Source organism: Pezoporus occidentalis, unplaced genomic scaffold (assembly GCF_034315485.1).
Source record: "Pezoporus occidentalis ecotype Australia unplaced genomic scaffold, CSIRO_AGI_Poc_V1 ctg118, whole genome shotgun sequence".
Taxonomy (NCBI): Eukaryota; Metazoa; Chordata; class Aves; order Psittaciformes; family Psittacidae; genus Pezoporus; species Pezoporus occidentalis.
This window is the reverse complement of record NW_026912972.1, coordinates 3,522,710-3,541,141: the sequence shown is the minus strand read 5'-3', so window position 1 is coordinate 3,541,141 and position 18,432 is coordinate 3,522,710. Positions and strand designations below refer to the sequence as shown.

The 18,432-nt window shown below is 46.0% G+C and overlaps 1 protein-coding gene across 45 annotated transcripts in view; it reads left to right on the top strand.

The window, feature by feature from the left end:
* Nucleotides 1–18,432, top strand: part of MAP2 (microtubule associated protein 2) — a 226,684-nt gene that overhangs the window by 127,759 nt on the left and 80,493 nt on the right. The window contains exon 1 of one of the 45 annotated variants that reach the window (XM_062602366.1): nt 17,038–17,177. The exons of the other annotated variants lie outside the window; for them this stretch is intronic. The gene's annotated coding sequence lies outside the window, so the exon portion shown is untranslated. Of the gene's footprint in view, nt 1–17,037; nt 17,178–18,432 lie in introns of those variants that run through there. 45 annotated transcript variants of the gene reach the window in all.

Sequence of the window (18,432 nt, the reverse complement as noted above, 5' to 3'; positions counted from 1 at the left end):
AAACTGCCTTATAAATGAAAACACTTCGTGGTAATTTGCCAGTGTGCAGTGGTAGCCAGTGGCAGGGCTCTACTCGCAGCTTGCACTGCTGCACCACCTGCAGCCTACCCCCACCTCTCCAGCCCCTGTATTCCCTTCCTGTGGTACCAGGTACCACAAGTTTTCTCATCCTCTTGGTTTCCTATGAAGGATTCACGCTCCCTCCTGTGATCCGTCAGACCCACAGCACTTGGTTCTTCCCTGCATCCTCTGCTCTCTTCCCCCATGTTTTTGCTGATTCCTCACCTGATTATCTCCACTTACTCCTTTGGGGGTCTCCTGCCTTCATTTGAGTTCCACGTAGCAACTTTCAATGTCTTCTCTGCAATGACTTCCCACTGTAGGTTAAGCAACATCTGTTTCATCCTCTACCTGTCTTTGCTTAGACAGGTAATTGGGCCAGAAAGAGCATATGCTATGGCTGCATGTGAGCTCCACATCTCCTGGTTAGACCACCAGGACACTGTCAAGCAGAAGGACTAAGGGCTGTGCTCTTCTCCTTGTATTTCCCTTCACAGAGGCATTAATATTTTCTCGCTGCTGTACATATGTGTGGATTCCCTAAGGTGGTAGGTAGGAGCTTAGTATCTTCTGCCAAACGTGACAAGGATGTCCAGTGTGATTCACAGTTATGGGTATGGATAGACACAGCAGACAGGCAGGGACAGGAAACCTGGGCACAAGCATAGTGAGAGAATTAGGGAGCAAGTATTTTTGGATTGCTTGTACATTTAGGTATCTTCAGCTGACTTAACGAGGAGAATCAAGCAGGGGATTGGCAACAGTGGTTTAATGTCACAGAGGAATTTTAAGGACCTGGTATGTGGTTGTGGAGGCAGGCTGGTGTCAGGGGCGTGATGCGTACCTTGTGATCTGTGTTTTCTGAAATGGGTTCTGGCACTAGGTTGTGTCACATTTTAATTGCTACCAAAGGCAGTTCTTTGTAGAAGTATTTTTAGAAGTGAGCAACCATCAGAAGAGGAAATGTAGAAAGCTTTATATAGATCCCTGGAGGAAAGAGTGGGGAAGTGTTGTGGAGATGCTGTGAAAGGATGAAGTCATTCGGAGACACCCCAGTTGGTCAGGCCAGCAGTTGGAATAAGAATCTGCATTTTTGTTTGTTTTCATGCTAACACCAACAGCAGGGGCTCCTCAACGTGGGCTGCAGGCTGCAACCTCCCTCGGGGACTTCACATACGTGTTTTAAACTGTGGCTATTCTTGATGCTTCTGCCTGGTTGTCAAGAGGTGTAAGAGATCAGGGTCCTATTCAGCAGTGCTGAGGACCTGAACTGAGCTGCTGGCTCCCACAGACTGGAGCTGTGAGACAGTCAAAGCCCAGGGCTGCCTCTGTCCCCAGCGCTGCCAAGCAGGGACACAGAGTCCCAGATCCCTCTGCTTCCCCAGCATGCTCGAGGAGCAACTCGGGCTCTGCTGTCAGTCCCAGTGTTGCAGTCCTGTCCTTTTGGGTCTCCTTTTTGTGGCTGCAAGTTTGATTTGCTGCCTTCAGGCAGATGCTGTGTCTGATAAATGCTGCGTCTGGAGCAAAACTTTCTGGGATCTGGATCCAAAGGCTTTGGTTGAGAGCCAGAGCATCCTCACACATATGGGAAGAGACAGCCCTTGCCCTGAAGGGTTTGCAGCATAAATAGGCAAGTTACAGACAGCGTGAATGTTATAATCCATATTTTACATCTAGGAGAGCTGAGGCACAGGCTTGTTTATTCATAAGTTCAGGGTCATGGAGCAGGTGAATGGCAGAGCCCTGGACTGAACTCTGAGCTTGTATCTTGGTGCCTTAACCATAAACTGTTCTGCCTTGTGAAAGATCCTGTGGTACTCTTTTAGGAGTATCTATATTACACCAGAGCGGAAGGAGGAGGAAAACCTGTATTTGAGTGAGATAATCCTGAAGGCATTTAAATAGTGCATGGATGTTTTCATCCTTTAGCAAGTTCTATGCAGCTAATGCCTAATGGAAAAAGATAAATTGCCATCAAATAATAAATTAACAATAATCCAAAGAAGAGGTGAGACAATCATAGTCTCAGCAGTCTCTAGATAATAAAAGGGCAATCTTTTTATTTAAAGTACCTTATAATTGCTTATGTTATTAATCTCCAGGAAAATCCATTTCTATGGAAAGTAACAAGCTTTGGCTTGAACACAAAGCAGAGAAGTTTTGTTTTTCATCACTGGGAGGTTTGGATGATTGTAGCATTCTTCTTTGTGCCATGTTCCACCCTCAGGTATGATATGCCCATTGTCTTCTGTGTATATAAGGTCAAGCTTTGCTCGTGTTTTGCCTGCATGGTGTTGAGGCCCTCAGTGACATGGTTTAGTCTTGGCAGTCCTGAGGAATGGTTGGACTTCATCTTAAAGGTCTTTTCCAACCTGGTTGATTCTATATCCCATGGAAGTTGGTGGGAGTCAGTCCTCTATGTGTGTGGGAGCAGGAAGGGGTTGAGGTGAGAGCTCCAGGCAGTCAGTGGGTACCAGATTTCGAGCTGGGGTAGGTCAGGGTGGTTCTCGTGACTTCACTGAAGTCACTGGTGATCAGTGCCATGTGCAGTTTTTCCCCAAAATATTGATTGACAGTGCTTAAAAAACATTTCCTTTAGGATCTCACCTAGAGGGGTTATGACAAGCTCCCTGCCTGACCTTCTGAGTGCAAGCAAGTACACTTGTATTCAGCTTCACGGCTGAGAGCCTCCAGTGTCACTGCTGTTTGTGCCTCCCCACCCCAGCTGGTACAATCACCCTGTGCAGCCTGAGCAGTTCAGGTGGGACATCACCATCTTTTAGGGTGTCCCCTGCCGCCAGTTCCTGGATCCATTACTCCCTTTGGGGAAGAACACTTGATGATTGGTGATGCTTAATTCATAACAGGTCAAAGTGTAGCTGCAAATATCAAAACCTGTAGACCTGCTCCTAATGTTGTGTGCAGATGCACATGGAGAACTGGGAGAGCTGCCTGCTCCACTGAACTTGCATCAAAGGTCTATTTTTCCCTCTCTTTCAACTCACTTTACACTTCTCTCATGAGAAGATGGCAGCCAGGGTTTCTGGCATGGTGCATGCTATCTGTCTGTGTCCGATAGGTTGTTCCTCTTGGAGGTGATTTGTTTGAAGTCTAAAGGATGCCTAATGCTCTGGCAGGGACAATGTCCTTGAGAGGGCGATTGATCTTCCATGGGGAAGCTCACTGTGTTCGCACCTTAAATGGAATGCAGTCTGGCTGCTCTCTTTCATTACAATAGGGGCAGTTTTCCTCCTGTGGGTGAGCAGATACATCTCCTTTTTAAGAGAGAGCTGTATGATGACTCCTTGAGTAAGTAGCTAGTAAGTTATTCTGATCAGAGTTGTGAAACCCTTCTCCCTTTCTACCCCTCACTGGCTACATGCTGTTCCTATAGCCTGCATCAGCTGTGGCATTTAACACATATACTGCTGAACAAGCTACTTTATGTGGTTTCTTACTGGCTCTTGGTTCAGCCACGCTGCTAATTATGTGCTTTGAAGGGCCTGCAGGTTTGGGGTGCCTGTTCTGCCAGTTCTGGCTCCAAGTCAGGCTGCAGTGATGCAGTGCCCACAGCTGTTCATCCAAAAGTGTAAATTAAGCAGAAAGAAAAAAGCCTGGATGATACAGCACTATCATTTGTATTTCCAGATATATGTGTACATCAAAATCAGCCTAAATTTATACAGCTAGCACATGGGTAAGGTGGAGGGAAAACCAGAGTGTTTATAGCTTTGATTTATCTCGGATGAGATAAACGTCTGTCCTGAGTGGCTGTCAGAGTTGCCTCCACCTAGCACATACATGTAGTGATTTAGTATTCATATCAAGCCTTGTGACAGGGTGCAGAACATGTATGTATGTTCTCCCTTGAATGGAACATTGTGTAACAGCGCTGGATGACAACTGTCAGCTGGATTTTTCTCCCAAGATAAAGTATTCAGCAAACCAAATCTGTCTGAGCATCTCTGCTGCCTCTTCCTGCAGAGTGGTGTGGAGCTGAGGAAAATGCTGCAATGCAGCAAGTGTACTACCACTGATTAAAAGTATATTGTTGTTGTTGTTGTTGTTTCCCCCCCTACCCTTCTGCAAGCTTGTGGGTGGCATTTTAATCAAGTTCTCATGGTAACAAACATAATTTAAAAGCACTGAAGCCTACAACATTAGGGCTTTTTTCTGGATGTGCTTAAGGTGGGTGTTAAGTCATTACAACTGCAGTGATGCTGGGCTGGTTATTTCAGTGTTTCTGGTGCAGAGATGACAAGGGAAGTAAAATGGAAGGGGGTGTTGCTCAATGCAGAAAATCTTCGTCATCTTCTTACCAGGTTCTATTGTTGTCTTTCCTGTGAAGAGGGTGCAACTGAAGTAATGTGTAATGTACCCCTTATGTTGCTTTTTCACTGTTTCAGGCATATTCTGGCGTCACAGTTGTGTCATGTTTGTAATTCCTGAGAGAGGCAGCTTTCCTGACAGATGTTCCGATTCACTGTCGTGAACATGAGTGCCCATCAAAACAGAGATGAAAATACATGAGAAACTGTGGAATGCTGTATGGAGTCGTCATTTATTTCCCTACGTATGAATTGATGCTGAGAAAAGGAGCAAGAAGGGGTTGGTTAAAATGAAACTGGGGAGGATCTAAATTGAGCGCTTCACTTCCGGTTAATGAATTGGTCTTGAAAGCATCACATGGCTAAAACATGGAAACTTACTGAAGTCAGGCAGTCACGTCTCATCGTTAGATGGCCTCCTGCTTTGCTATGTGCAGTGTAAAGGTGTTCAATTGCATTTGATCCTGTCTGTGTTGCACTTAATGTATTTCTACTGCAGTGTATTTGCTGTCCTGCAGGTATGCAGCTTTCAAGGGAATACAAGTCAATAATCCTGTCCTAAAATGTAAGATACAGCTCACTCGTAGCTGCTGAGAAAGCAGTTTATTTACAATGAGAAAATGTGCTTTCTATGCCCTGCTCTTTAATACATTCCTGCTTACCTGCAGAAGCCTTGTCCCTGAAGCCGTGTGTCAGGAATGGTTAATGCACATTGGGGATCTCCCAGTATAGACATGCCTGGCTCTTTCAGTGAGACTAAGCCCACAGCGTCAGAAAGTATTGAATGTTGGAATTTCAGGAATACCAGGATTGCCGGTAAGACAGAGTGCTGCAGTTAGGGGTTGGAAAGGGCAGGAACATCCCCGCTATGGGGAAGAAAGCTCTCCTTGTCTCCCTGGTCTTCCACACAGGTATTGATCTGCTTTGCAGCAAGGTCGGACTGCTCTCCTCATCCTCCTCCTCAAGAGCACGTTGAATGCTTAGACTTTTTGCTGCAAAGGGGCTGGTTCCTCATTTTAGTTTATGAAAGTCCAATTGTGCCCTTTCCTGTCTAATTTGGCCTTGCATAAACACTTCACAATGATTTGCAAAGGTGGGACAGCCCAGGAACCTTAATGTGTTTTCTAGCATGGCTACGACACTGGGTTTTGCTGCTGCTTCCAGTTTTTATATCTTCTAACTTCCTCATTCAGCAATTGGTGAAATAGGAAAATGACTGTTAGGAATGAAGTCACAATGGATTTTTAATCTAGATTTTGAAGAATTATCTTGATGACCAGGCTTCAGGGTGTTTTCCCAGACCATTTTTCATACCACTGGCAGAGAGTTGGGCTGGGAATTTGAGCAGCAGACTGTGAATGCTGTACTGATCCTTCCTAGCATGAGCTACTTCTGTGCCCTTCTTGCCGTTCTGGCATGGTTAGGAGAACACTGCTTAATGTTCATACACCTCATTGTTGATTTTGGGAAATCTTTCCTGTTAAGAGCTGGGATTCTGACCAGGTAAACCAGTAAGAAGGCAATAAAGGGTCAAAAGCCAAATAAAATAGAGCCACATGGATTTTTATACTAGGAAACAAAGAGTGCTATGTAATATTAAACTATATGGAGAGAACTGATTATACAGTAACTTCCTGCCACCTTTGTGTTCCTTTAGTATTGATAGAAAGAAGCCTTCTCTTTTAAAACATGTTGTCTCAATAGTCATTTCTTGCTGTGGAAGAAATTCACTCTGCCCTGGTGAGGCCGCATCCGGAATATTGTGTCCAGTTCTGGGCCCCTCAGTTCAAGAAGGACAGGGAGCTGCTGGAGAGAGTCCAGCGCAGGGTAATGAAGATCGTTAAGGGAGTGGAGCATCTCCCTTATGAGGAAAGACTGAGGGAGCTGGGTCTTTATAGTTTGGAGGAGAGGAGACTGAGGGGTGACCTTATTAGTGTATATAAATATATAAAGGGGGAGTGTCAGGAGGATGGAGGCAGGCTCTACTCAGTGGCAAACAATGATAGGACAAGGGGTAATGGGTACAAACTGGAACACAAGAGGTTCCACTTAAACTTGAGAAGAAACTTCTTCTCAGTGAGGGTGAACACTGGAACAGGCTGCCCAGGGAGGTTGTGGAGTCTCCTTCCCTGGAGACATTCAAAACCCGCCTGGACACATTCCTGTGTAACATTATCTAGGTGTTCCTGCTCTGGCAGGGGGATTGGACAAGATGATCTTTCGAGGTCCCTTCCAATCTCTAGCATACTGTGATACTGTGAAGAATACCATGCCTCATTTCAGAAGCTGCACATGGTTATGAGCCCCACTCCTTGGAAGCAGTACAACAAAGCAAAGCGCAATGTAGTCTTCAAAGCAGCATATCACTTGAAGGGTTGGTGTTTGAAATATCAGCTGTTATCTTTTAAATGGTAATTTGTTGCACTTGATCATGGGCCTGATGTCAAATATAATGATGTAGATGCAGAAGTCTTTATTAGCCTCATGTTCACAATTCCCACATCACCAAGACCCTCTAAAATGTTCAGGAATTTAAAGGACATTGAGATGTGTTGAGTGCTGCAGTTTCGGGGTATCCTCTCACACCAAATCCTCCTGGATCAAGTAAGGCGCCTCTTTGAAGGACAAGTAAAAATTTGCTTCAGGAAAAACCTCCTGATTTTTGTCACATTCCCAAAGAACACTGACAGAGCACCAGAGGAAACCTCTGCTGAAAATCCCTGCTGACTGGCATGCACACAGGAGGGTGGGATCCTGGCGCTGCTTCAGGAAAGGGAGCTGTAGGGGTTTATTCTTCTAGTCTGTGCTGCAGCCTCAGTCATGTAAAGTGTTTCAAACTGGTCTTAAAAGGGCAGCAGCAGAGCCCTTCTTTTCAGAACATTTAAGTGTTGTATTTAAAAAAATAGCGGTTTTCATCAGTTCTTTGTTCTTGACAGAGCATGTGTATGGGTACCCAGTGATGCTGGAAGATACCTCTGTACTGGAGAAACACCCCAAATCCCAGCTCAGCCTCATACAGTGCAGAAATCAGGTGTGGGATGGACGAGACTTCCATGATCTGTAATTGATCAGGATCTCACAGTCTGAACCAGGATATTCATCTGTGAGGATTTAGCACTGGCCATAGGCTGGCATGAGGCTAGACATAGGCTGTACACTAAGGCACGTCTTCTTTTGTGCCAGAGGAGGGGTAAGAGGGGAATAGACTGACAAGGGATACCATGGTGCTGGTGCTGGCGCAGTTAGTTTGTATCTGACTGAATTTAGTGCCTGTTTCTTCATGGGTACATGTTTCAAGGTTCTGTAGGGATGCTCAGCATCTGATGTGGGGGCTCTTTTGTTTCCAGATGGTGTAAGTCTCAATGCAGAGAAGCTGATGGTTGTTTATCACTTCAGAACATTTAGGTGAAGAGTTGTCTGGGTGTCAGAACAAGGTACTCTTCTGCTTTGTATGTGTCCATCCTGCAGACTGCAGAGAACCCAAGTATAACTTCTTTGGCCTACAGCCTGGGTTCTGGCCACAGCAAACCTCAGTTCAGGGCCCAGGCTGAGGGTCCTTTTGCACCTTTGAGACAGGAACTGGAACAAGTATCTTGCTGCCTGTTCCTCAGCACTGACTTGCTGAAAGAAGAAATTAGTGGGAGGCCCCAGCATGGTCTGCCCCTTTGGGTGGCCTGAGGAGGTCACACACATAGTGGTGGCTGCACCAGAGAAAAGGACAAAACATTATGGGAACCCCAACAGGAGGCATGAAGACTGCATTGCAGTCAGCAAGAGGGGCCCAGAGAGTCCAAAGCCTTTGCAGTTCCATCATCCAAGCTGGCTCTTCCCCAGAGCCGCTCCAGCAGCAGCAGGAGTTTGGTCAGGAATAGAGCCCAGATCTAAATGGCCACCATCTCTCTGCCAATGAAGAGGGTATAGCAAAGCCTTCGAGATGCTTTTGTTGGGAGCTGTTACACTTTCTCCTGATGGAACCTATACTTTCTTCCAGGGGCTACGAAGAAGGGTTGTCTGCCTCTTCGGAAAAGTCTTTCCAGGTCTTTTTACACCCTATGCTTCAAATCAGACTGTCAGACTCTATCCTGCTGTACTGCTAGCATATCAATTGCCGTCACTATGGATACGGCGATCTTATGCTCAGACATACACTAGTAGATAACATGTACATCCCTTCACACATGGTCCATTTGTTGATTGTGATGTTACAGGTGAGCCTGCCAGCTAAGGTGCCTTGCTACTTTCCATTATAAGACCCTGTTTCCATCACTTTGCCAAACTCTTTGTGTTTGAGGCTGCAGTTTTCCTCTTGGGCAGCCAGGCTCACCTTGCTCTCTTATCCACATGTTTTGGCTCAAGCTGCCCTTTCCTGGAGCCAGGCTGCCTTTCCGGGCTGGGTTGGCCCAGGTTTGCTGTTTCAACCCAGCATCTTGCCTGTGAAGTTCCTTAGCATCTTCCTCGTTGAGGAGGGGACACCTTGCTGACTGTCAGGAGAGACTTGCTAGAGCCTCTGCTACTTCAAGCCTCCCTGAGCCCAACCATCCCAATTTATGTCATGTCATATAGTATCTCTGTGAGTGGGAATAAAACAATAACCTGCCTCACCTTTGTTTGTAGTCTCTGGGAGAGGAGAAAGTCCACAGTTTCAAATGCAGAGGCAACCAATATTGGAAAACATGGCCAAGGACTTGAAGTAAGGAGAAGAGACAGCTCTGATAGAGGGTGCATGGGGAAAGGTGAGGATGAGTAAGCAGTGAGATGGAGGCAAGTTGTAAGAAGGACTGGGAGGAAAGGAAGGAAAACTGGAAGTTAATAAAGAAATGGGAATGAGGAGACTGCTGCTTGGGATGAAACTTGCAAGAGGGGATATGAAAGCAGACCTTGGTATGAAGAAGATAAAAATTTTGGAGTTTGCAGTGGTGAAGGCTGTAGTCTGGACAGCAAACATGGACAGGCCCTGGGTGAGGAACTGGAGGCCAGAAGGGCAATGCTTGAACTGGGGTGGGAAGCTGATGCAGTGAAGACTGGGATAATCTAGGCAGACAGAATGAGAAGAATAAAACATGTTTATTGACCTAGGCAGTAGCTTGGTACATGTGCAGAAAGGGACCCCAGTTACAGTTAGGCAGTCGTCTCCCATTTCTTTCACAGCCGAACTCTTGAGGTGTGACCTTGCAACCTTAATGTCATTTCAGACAGCTTTATAAGTGTGATATGTGTTGATACACCTCTAGACAAAATCCACTTTGTGACAGTCACTTCTTTCTGCTGCATTTTTGGTAGTCGCTAATATGCTCTGTCAACGAAGGCAGAACAAAACTTTCCATCCCTGAACAAATAAAGTTCAGCACTATCCAGATGTGTATATTTAAGTGGCTGCCACGGCTGGATTTTGTTGCTGGCAGATAGACAGTGATTTATTCTGTAAGTTTTGTGCCCTGAGCTTTCAGAAGCACACTTCTTTTCATCCTGAAGCCCTGCAGAAGTCTAGCAATAATAATTAGCAAGCCATAAAAATCGACCTGATTTGTGGGAACCGCTGAAGGATGCAAAGAGACATTTCTGTTCAAGGAGCTAGGAACAAAAGCGTGTGGTTACTGACCCACTCATGTCAGACCTAAATTTTGAGGGAATCCCAAGTGATAGGCGTTGTACAGTCTGAATACTGCCTATTCATTCAGCCCTTCTAGCAGAGTGAATCATCTTTTCAAGCAGACAGCCCCTCTGGGTCAGCACTGAGGTCAGTGGTGGGGCATGTGTTTCATACTGCTTGTCCTAAATGGAAAAGAAAACATGCAAGATTTTGCTTACGCTGTTGCAGCTTTGAGCATCTCATCTATAAAACATTTACATACAGTACCTCATAAGAGCTCTTACAAGTGGCAGCTCTGGAGGCATAACCAGGTCCTTCTGGAAGGGCCATCTGTCTTCCTAGCTGCTCATGTGCTTTTTCTCTTCAGCATCACCCCTGCCCCAGAGCTCTCTTCTCAGCTGATCTTCTTGTTGATGTCCCCAGCCTAGTTACTAGATTAGTGTCACTGTGTGCTGTCTGTAGGTTTTTAGTATGAGGTGGTCGGGTTGATTCTCTGGAACAGGTTGAAAATGAGCACCTCTTTTCTTCATCTGGGGAGCCAACCCCACATGAGTGGCAAGGGGAAGTCCACAGAGGCTGTTTGTTTTCTCCATCAGCAGAGGGATATGGAAAAACACGTGTCTGGGATGTAACATCGTGTTTCAGTTACAAACTTATCAGACCGACAAAGCTGTTCATTTGCTAGAGCCTGGCAGTGCAATAAGTGCTTTTCATTTACAGTGCAATACAGTCTATGTCATCTGCAGTGTATTTTCATTTTGAGTTTGTTAAACACTGTGATGCTCAGCGAGGGGCTGCGACATTCCATCACACTCAGTGGGGAAGGGACACCTTTAAAAATCAATGATGGGAAACCACACAATTATTTAAAGTCAATATTAAAATAGCAAATCCTCTAGATCTAGATATTATTTACATGTAAAAACATTCCCTTCCCAGAAGAGGCTATCCAATTGAGAAACCATGGGCAAATTAATGGAAGAAAAATTCAGCAATTGTATAACTGTATAAACTTTTATTATGCACCACCTCCTGCACGGTATAATTCCCTACAGTGAGAAGAATCACCATTCACTTGCAGGGAGCCTGCTACCAGTGAGTTCTGTTTGATGCACCACAGCTCTCTTTGGAGAGACTGATGGATTCTTTTCTCTTCTCTGCTTATCTTCTCTGTGCTGCACATGTTGTTATAAACGTCTGCCCCATTCCTCTCTTTCCCAGCATGAAGGGTCACGGTCTGTCTAGTCATTCCTTACACAGAAGCTTCTCCAGATCTTTTGTCATCCTCATTGAGTTCTGTACCTTTTCCAGGCCTACTTTATTTTGTCTGTGATTAATACTTAATGTTTTCAGGCCTCCTAAACCAACGTCAGCATTAGTGCTGCTGAAAGACTTTGCAGAAGAAAACATACAGAGCAATTCAAGATGAATCATATGTTGGATCCTGGGTTCCAGTCAAAAAGGCATCAGAAGCACCTGAACGCAAAAATACATGTGTGAATTTTCTGTCTCCATCAATGCTCTGCATGTCCTAGATCCCATTGTGGTTTTTGTATCTCATTGCCTTCTTAATGGAAATCTCTGATGGCAGTCGATGGGAGGACAGGGTTTGTCCTGGAGGTCAGCGTGAGGGTATGCTCTATCTATGTACATTGCTTGCATTGGAAAGACCATGGTGATCATAGACATGTAGGCACCTGGCTCTGATGGGTATCAGCAGGTCTGTGTCACTGCCTGGAGTCTGTGCATTGAGAACATGCTGATGTGAGACTGGAGCTCTGTGGAGCTTCTTATCTCTTCATGTGGAGTATCTCGTGCTGGCCACTGCTTGAGGCATGAGTCTAGACTGGATGGGTTGATTGGACGTGGCAAATCCTAGCTTTCCTCTGTCCCCCTGGCTGTCTCTTTATATTAAAACAACATCCATTCACCCCTATGGCTTGGGTTTTTCCAGACTTTTTCCTCACTTACTGAATTTGTTCATCAGTCACTTCTTATCATTCTTGACATGCACTTGCTTCATCCAACGCAACTTTCTTACCCTTCCCTATTCCTTCGCCCTGGGCTTGTTCCTCTCCTCCCGCAAAACTCATTTATTCTTCATCTTAGCCCAGAAGAATGCTGCTGACTTCATAGGCATAAGTCAGCCCCTTGGCACAGGGTGGGAAGAGCAGAACCCAAGCAGTGGCAAGAATCGGGTAAGCCTGGGGAGGAAGCAGAACCTTAAAGCAGGTATTTGCTGTGACAGCAAGTCCTGCAGTTCAGATGTTGGGCTAAATGACTCAGTGAGTTTGTTCCTCCTCACATTTCAGATACTTTCATTTTCTTAGTTCAAAAAGCTCTGGATGCAAGGGCTGCAAAATAATCACTGTGGCTTCAGGTTCCTTCACTTATGTCTCAGTCCTCCTTGCCCTTCTCCCCCTGTGCCGGAACAGGCTGGAGGAGTGGCTGTTGCTTTCTTTTCTTTTGAAGGCAGCAGGCTCGGTTGAGTAAAGATTTGGCAGAGTAAAGCTACCACATGATAAAATTATATCCCAAATATTGTGATTTTGCTGTTTAGAGCGTTTAAGAGCACAAAAGATTTCTGGGTATTCTCATTTCCAGGTAGGGAGAGATTATTTTATTTGCCTGGGTACAACAGGCATGGGTCACAGGAGTGGGTGGCTGAATGTGGGTGGACAGCGTATTTCTAAGTCATGCAAGCATAAGGGTATATTTAAGTTAAAAGAAGTCATTTGTCTGTAACATTGTTGGTTAGAAAATAATATGAAGAGATGAAAGAATCCTGCCACTTCTGCAGGACCAAGGGTTTGCAGCACAACAGTCACTGCCCAGACACTTCCTGGGAGAGAAAATTCTAGCACTCGCTAATCCATGCCAAGTTTGCTGTGAATATAGAAGCAAGCAGACGTTGCAAGTAACCCCTTTCACAACCAGTTTCCCAACCCTTTGTCTCCTTGTTTCTATTTGTTTGTTTGCAGTTAGATGTTTTGTGCTACAGCTGAAAGCATTGGCTTCTCTTGGCTGTAATAGGTTCCTGGGTCCCTGCCTCTAAGGTTTTCTGACTGTGAAACTGGGAGTCAAAGCTGCTTAAGTGAGTCTGGATGGAGTGACCTCGGAACAAGCTTTCTTCTATCTAATGCTCTTTTTCAGCATGAATAGGCAATGCCTCTGCTAGACAATAACATGCTTCTGTTTCCGCTGTGTGCATGGCATGGTTGCCTGGAGTGTCTGAGTATGATGAAGTGAAGCTAAAAGCACTCTCAGCAAAGGAATAATCTGCTGCCCTTGACCTGGGGAGGAACTTTTCATGTGAGCAACAAATTTTACCCAAACTGGAGCAGCACGTGGCCTTGAGCATCCGCTCCTGTCATCACCTCCATACTTTTCACACCAGCATCTTTGTGTTGCTTATGGAATAACTGACTGTGTCCCTTCACTTTAGCATATGGAAGGACAGAATTAAGCTGGGGTGGCAGCTGCAGCAGGGAGTCTACCCCTGGAGTTACTGAAGAACCCCTTTTCTGAGGATCCATGGCCCTGGAAAGGCTGCAGAGAGCTGGAGAGTGGTGCAGATGCTGCATCCCAGATTTCTGCTGTGAACTGGTCCGTCCCCCCCATGTATTTTATGGGAAAGAATCTGCCAGAAATTAGCCCAGGACATGCTTTTTACCATTTGTAGTAGCTGACGTGATGATGTTCCCAAAGATAGTGTCTGGGTGTTGTAGCAGGGGTGGAATTAGTTTGAAAAGTTAGGTAAAGTCTTTGAAAAGGCACAAAATGCTGACGTGTTTGTAGAGGCAACATTTATCATTGTTTTCTCATTAAAAGCTCAGTGAGTAAAGTTAAGATTGTGTGAAATTGTGTCATGTTTGATGAGATCTCAGTGAAACTGGAAGCAAGAAGGGATGTGAAAGCAAGTCAAGTGTGCAGAGAAGGAAAAGACACCCCAGTGTAGTTAAAGTGCTTATGCTGGATACGTGAGATCTTCTTGTGGGTGTTCTTGCTTAGCAGTGGAGTTGGTAGCATCTCTGCTAAATGGTCCACTTTGTCTCACCTGCATGCAGAACAGCTCCACTGAAACTTGGCAAGAGCATAGGCCTGTCCTACATGGAGAATCTGCAAGTAACACATTAGCATAGTTAATTAATTCCCCACTCCCTAATCCGAGCAGTCATCCGTCATGGAGTCTGTGGAGAGAAGGAATGCAAAGGTAGTGAACTGGGTAGAGTCATAGAATCACAGAATGGTTGGGTTTGGAAGGGACCTTCAAAGGTCATCTAGTCCAAACCCCTTCAATGAGCAGAGTACTGTGCGCTGCCCTCACCTTCTGTACCCATGAGCTAAATAAGCAGAAGATGACTTTGTTTCAGCCATTTATAAGCACTGAACATTAAAGCAGAGGTGGCAATGGGGAGGGAAGCCCTTGTTTTCTGTAGTGCATCCTCCAGCTTGGCTGCGTTGTTGGGATGGAACTTCAATGTCTTCTTGCTAAGGTTTGAAGTGACTACTGTGGTAAGAAGGAAATATGAAACACAGAAAAGCTGTTTCCTCTATTGGAGATGTGTTTTCTGGATGCTGTCTGAATCTTCTTCCGCTTCAAAAACATTTCCTTAAATCAAAGGTTTCCTCTCTTCTTAGCTTTTTGAAAATATATTTGTGAAAAGTGGGGCAAAGGAGGTGATCCTGCCCTCTGCTCTGCTCTCATGAGACCTCACTTGAAGCATTGTGTGCAGTTCTGGTGTCCTCAACAGGACATGGAACTGTTGGAACAAGTCCAGAGAAGGGCCACAAGGATGATCAGGGGACTGGAGCACCTCCCATATGAAGACAGGCTGAGAAAGTTGGGGCTGTTCAGCCTGGAGAAGAGAAGCTGAGTGGAGACCTCGTAGCAGCCTTCCAGTATCTGAAGGGGGGATGTAAGGATGGTGGGGAGGGACTCTTCATTAGGGACTGTAGTGATAGGACAAGGAGTAACAGGTTAAAACTTAAAGAGAGGAAGTTTAGATTAGATACAAGGAGGAAATTCTTTCCTGTTAGGGTGGTGAGGCACTGGAATGGGTTGCCCAGGGAAGTTGTCAATGTTCCATCCCTGGCGATGTTCAAGGCCAGGTTGGACGGGGCCTTGGGTGATATGGTTTAGTGTGAGGTGTCCCTGCCCATGGCAGGGGGGTTGGAACGAGATGATCTTAAGGTCCTTTCCAACCCTAACTACTCTATGATTCTATGAAATTTTTCATAATTATTTTGGTAGTGAAAAGCAGACTGCAAAAATACAAATAATGACTGAGTGTTTATTTCAGTAAGGCTTAAAATGTAGAGTTGAAAATCTCCATTTATTCATATTGTGGAAGAAGCAAAGTGTACCATGCAGAAAGGTCTGATTTCCAGTTAGATTACTGTGGTACTTTGAAAAGCAAGGAGCTTATGAAAGAGAAGCTGTGCCCACCAGAGTGTTTCAATGGGGAAAGACTTCAGTGTGCCCACCCTGAGCAGTCCTGTGTTGTAAACTGGTGCATTGAATCCCCCCCTGTAAGGCCCCAGGAAGGGCAGGTTGTGCAGCTGCTTCCTGGGATATTTCCTTGCCTGATCACATCCCAGATCACTCCATCTGCACCCAGCCCTTGGAGCTCATGCTGGTTCTTTGTGGTGGTTCTCCTGTGCCTCCTGCACCAAGGGTGAAAAAGCCAATGCGGCCACAAGCGTTGGGTTGTGTTCTCTGCCAGGGTTGTAAATCAGGGCCTTGGCACGGGTTGCTGAGGCGGCTGCTGGCTAAGGACTGTGGAGCCTCATGTTCCAGACAAGCCTGCCAACCGCAGTGGCTTCTCTAGAGTGCACAGCGAGGCCTTACGGTGCCCATTTCAAACGGTGCTTGCTGGAAAAATCAATGCAGCGTGTCTGGCTGAGGTGCTGCCCTGGGAGCAATCCCGTCCTTTTTCAGGGGTCGTTTCAACCAGTTTCCTGGAAACAAAAGACTCCACTGAGAAAGCCGGGAGTCCTGTGCCTGCCGGGAAACATCCCAGCTTCCTGGCAGCGCTCCTTCCATCCTTCACCCCCTCTGGCTCCCCGAGGCAGGAGAGATCTTAGGTAGGATTGAGCAGGGACCACCTTCTCTTCACTGATCAAGAGAAGACAAGGCTGTCATGGTGCCTCATCCTGAAATTTGCAGGGGAGTTACGTGAAGTTTCATCCAGAGACTTGTGTCTCTTTGTGTTGGCACCTTTGCTGACTGGTATTGCCTATTTCATGCCTTCACCATCCTTATCATGGACCCAGTTTATTGGCAATAAGTTTTTTTCCCTTAATTCTTGTTTCAGATATCGCAGTTGTCATAGTGCTGTTGTTATGGTTACCATCTCCTTCACCAGCTAAAATGCCTTTCTTCTCTCCTGCAGGAAACAATTATCATTAGTGATAGATGGGGGGGGTGTGAGGGTGTTTGAATGGTAAATGGTGTAAAAATGCAGCATCGTGGATAGAAATGGGTTGTCAGGAAGGGCTGGGGTTAGAGCAGGGAGGGGTGTACAGGGATTCTTCTGGCTTTTTAGCTAGAAGCAAGCTCTGTGGTAGCTGTTTCTTTTCCTGCAGGCTGAAGCTGCTAGTACCATGGTTTCACAGTTGCGATAGAGAAGGACACCTGGTTTTAGGTCCCTGGAGTATGAGCAAGTTGATGAGTCCCTTGGTGTGGGAGCGAGGGCAGCCCTGCATGTGGTTGCAGAGGGGAGCACCCAGCAGCTCTGCTGTACAGCAGAAACGAATACCTGCCCCAGGGGGGAAGAGCTCTGTGGGTCAGGAGTGGCAGCTCAAAGGCTCGTTCTCATGCAGTTACCTGTGCGTGTGCTCTGCAGCAGGATAGACCTGCTTGCTCCCGATGGAAATGCAGCCGGTGCTGCATCCCAGCCCAGGGCGAGCCTCCTGGCCGAGCAGGGTTTGTGACCTGGAGCGGAGCGGGGGAGCTTTGCCAGGTTCATGTTTCTCGAGTTGACAGCATTTCCCTTCTATCAGGCGCGGGGTGAGGCACCCTCCCCACCTGCCTGCTGGTGCTCAGCCCAACCGCGGGAGACGGGAGAGGGCTCGGAGCAGCGGGAATGCGATGTGAGCAGCCGCTCCTGCGGCTCTCCGCTCGCTCCCTGCTGTGCAGCGCTGCAGGTCTGACTGAGTGCTTCGGAGGCTCCAGCCGTCCCTCCTCCTCAGCTCCGGTAAGGATGCAGATTGCGGTGAATTTTGCTTCCACAGTGAGCCTCCTTTGTTCAGCCCCTGGTCCAGGCGCCGTCCGTTGTTTTCGTCCCGTTCTGTAATCCAAGGTACAATCAAAAGGATTTTCTGCAAATAATAAGTGACTATTGACTGTGTGCAGTGTAGGGATGGAAAACCCTTTAAAAACCACCAAACACTAATACAAGTGTGAGGGAATGAACAGTGCCTGCATTTTAACTGATGCAGTGTGGTGTTTGGGAGGATAGTCTTGCTTGTATTGCCTAGAAAGAGGGATCTAGCTGCAGGCTAGTAACTCAAACAGTGGGCAAGAAATAAACTATACTTGTTATAATTAGTAGAGAAACTTGTCCAGCCTTTATTAGGCTTGAGAGGTAAAGTGACTTCAATTGCTAGAATGTATAATTCTGTCTAATAATATACCATATTACTGGAATTACAGCATTTAGACCTTTAACATCTGCTGGTGACTTCTGTTAATGGTTCTGTGGCTTCTGGACCGTGACTGAGCATTTTAAGCAAGAGGGAAGCTGACATGGTCCCTGTCAGATGCCATGAGACCTCCCCATCCCTGCTGTTTGCTGTGATTCTTTTTGATCAGTGTGAAGCACACTGCTCACATCTGGAAATAGTCACATTAATTTGAGAGAAGGTGCATGTTAGCTAAAATGGAGGAGTGAAATGCAGGTGCAAAGCTCTCCATGTATTCATGACATCCAAAATTAGTCCTCCTTTTCTGTAAATAGCGGAAGGGCCTGCGAAGACAACAGCACCAACAGGGTTTGGGTACCACATACCACAGGCTCAGGTTTTTGATGGTGGCAGGAAGTGATTGGAATTTGTCCAGATTCCCTACCTTCTGTCTCTTGTTGATTCTGTTCTGGCCTCCTGATCCCTGCCTGCTTTCCTTGGCTCTTCTAGACAGAAGTTATTGGTAAGTTAAATTTCCTGGCAAATTCCCTTGGGACCTTTTAATCCACATTGCCCGGTATTTAATATTCAGACACATCATCCCAGTTGGCCAGTTGATAAGTGGACATGAATTAAAGGTTTTCTTGGTTGTGTTATTCACCCGTGTTAGTTAGGCTGCACCCTATATGTGGTTTGAGGCTTTTACATTAAAGAAGAAATTCTTTTAATATGTGTTGTTTGGTTGGTTGGTTTCGTTGTGTTGGCTTTGGTTTTACTATAACTAATTTGAAGGCATCTTAACTGCGTTCTCCTCTAGTTCTTGGTGCT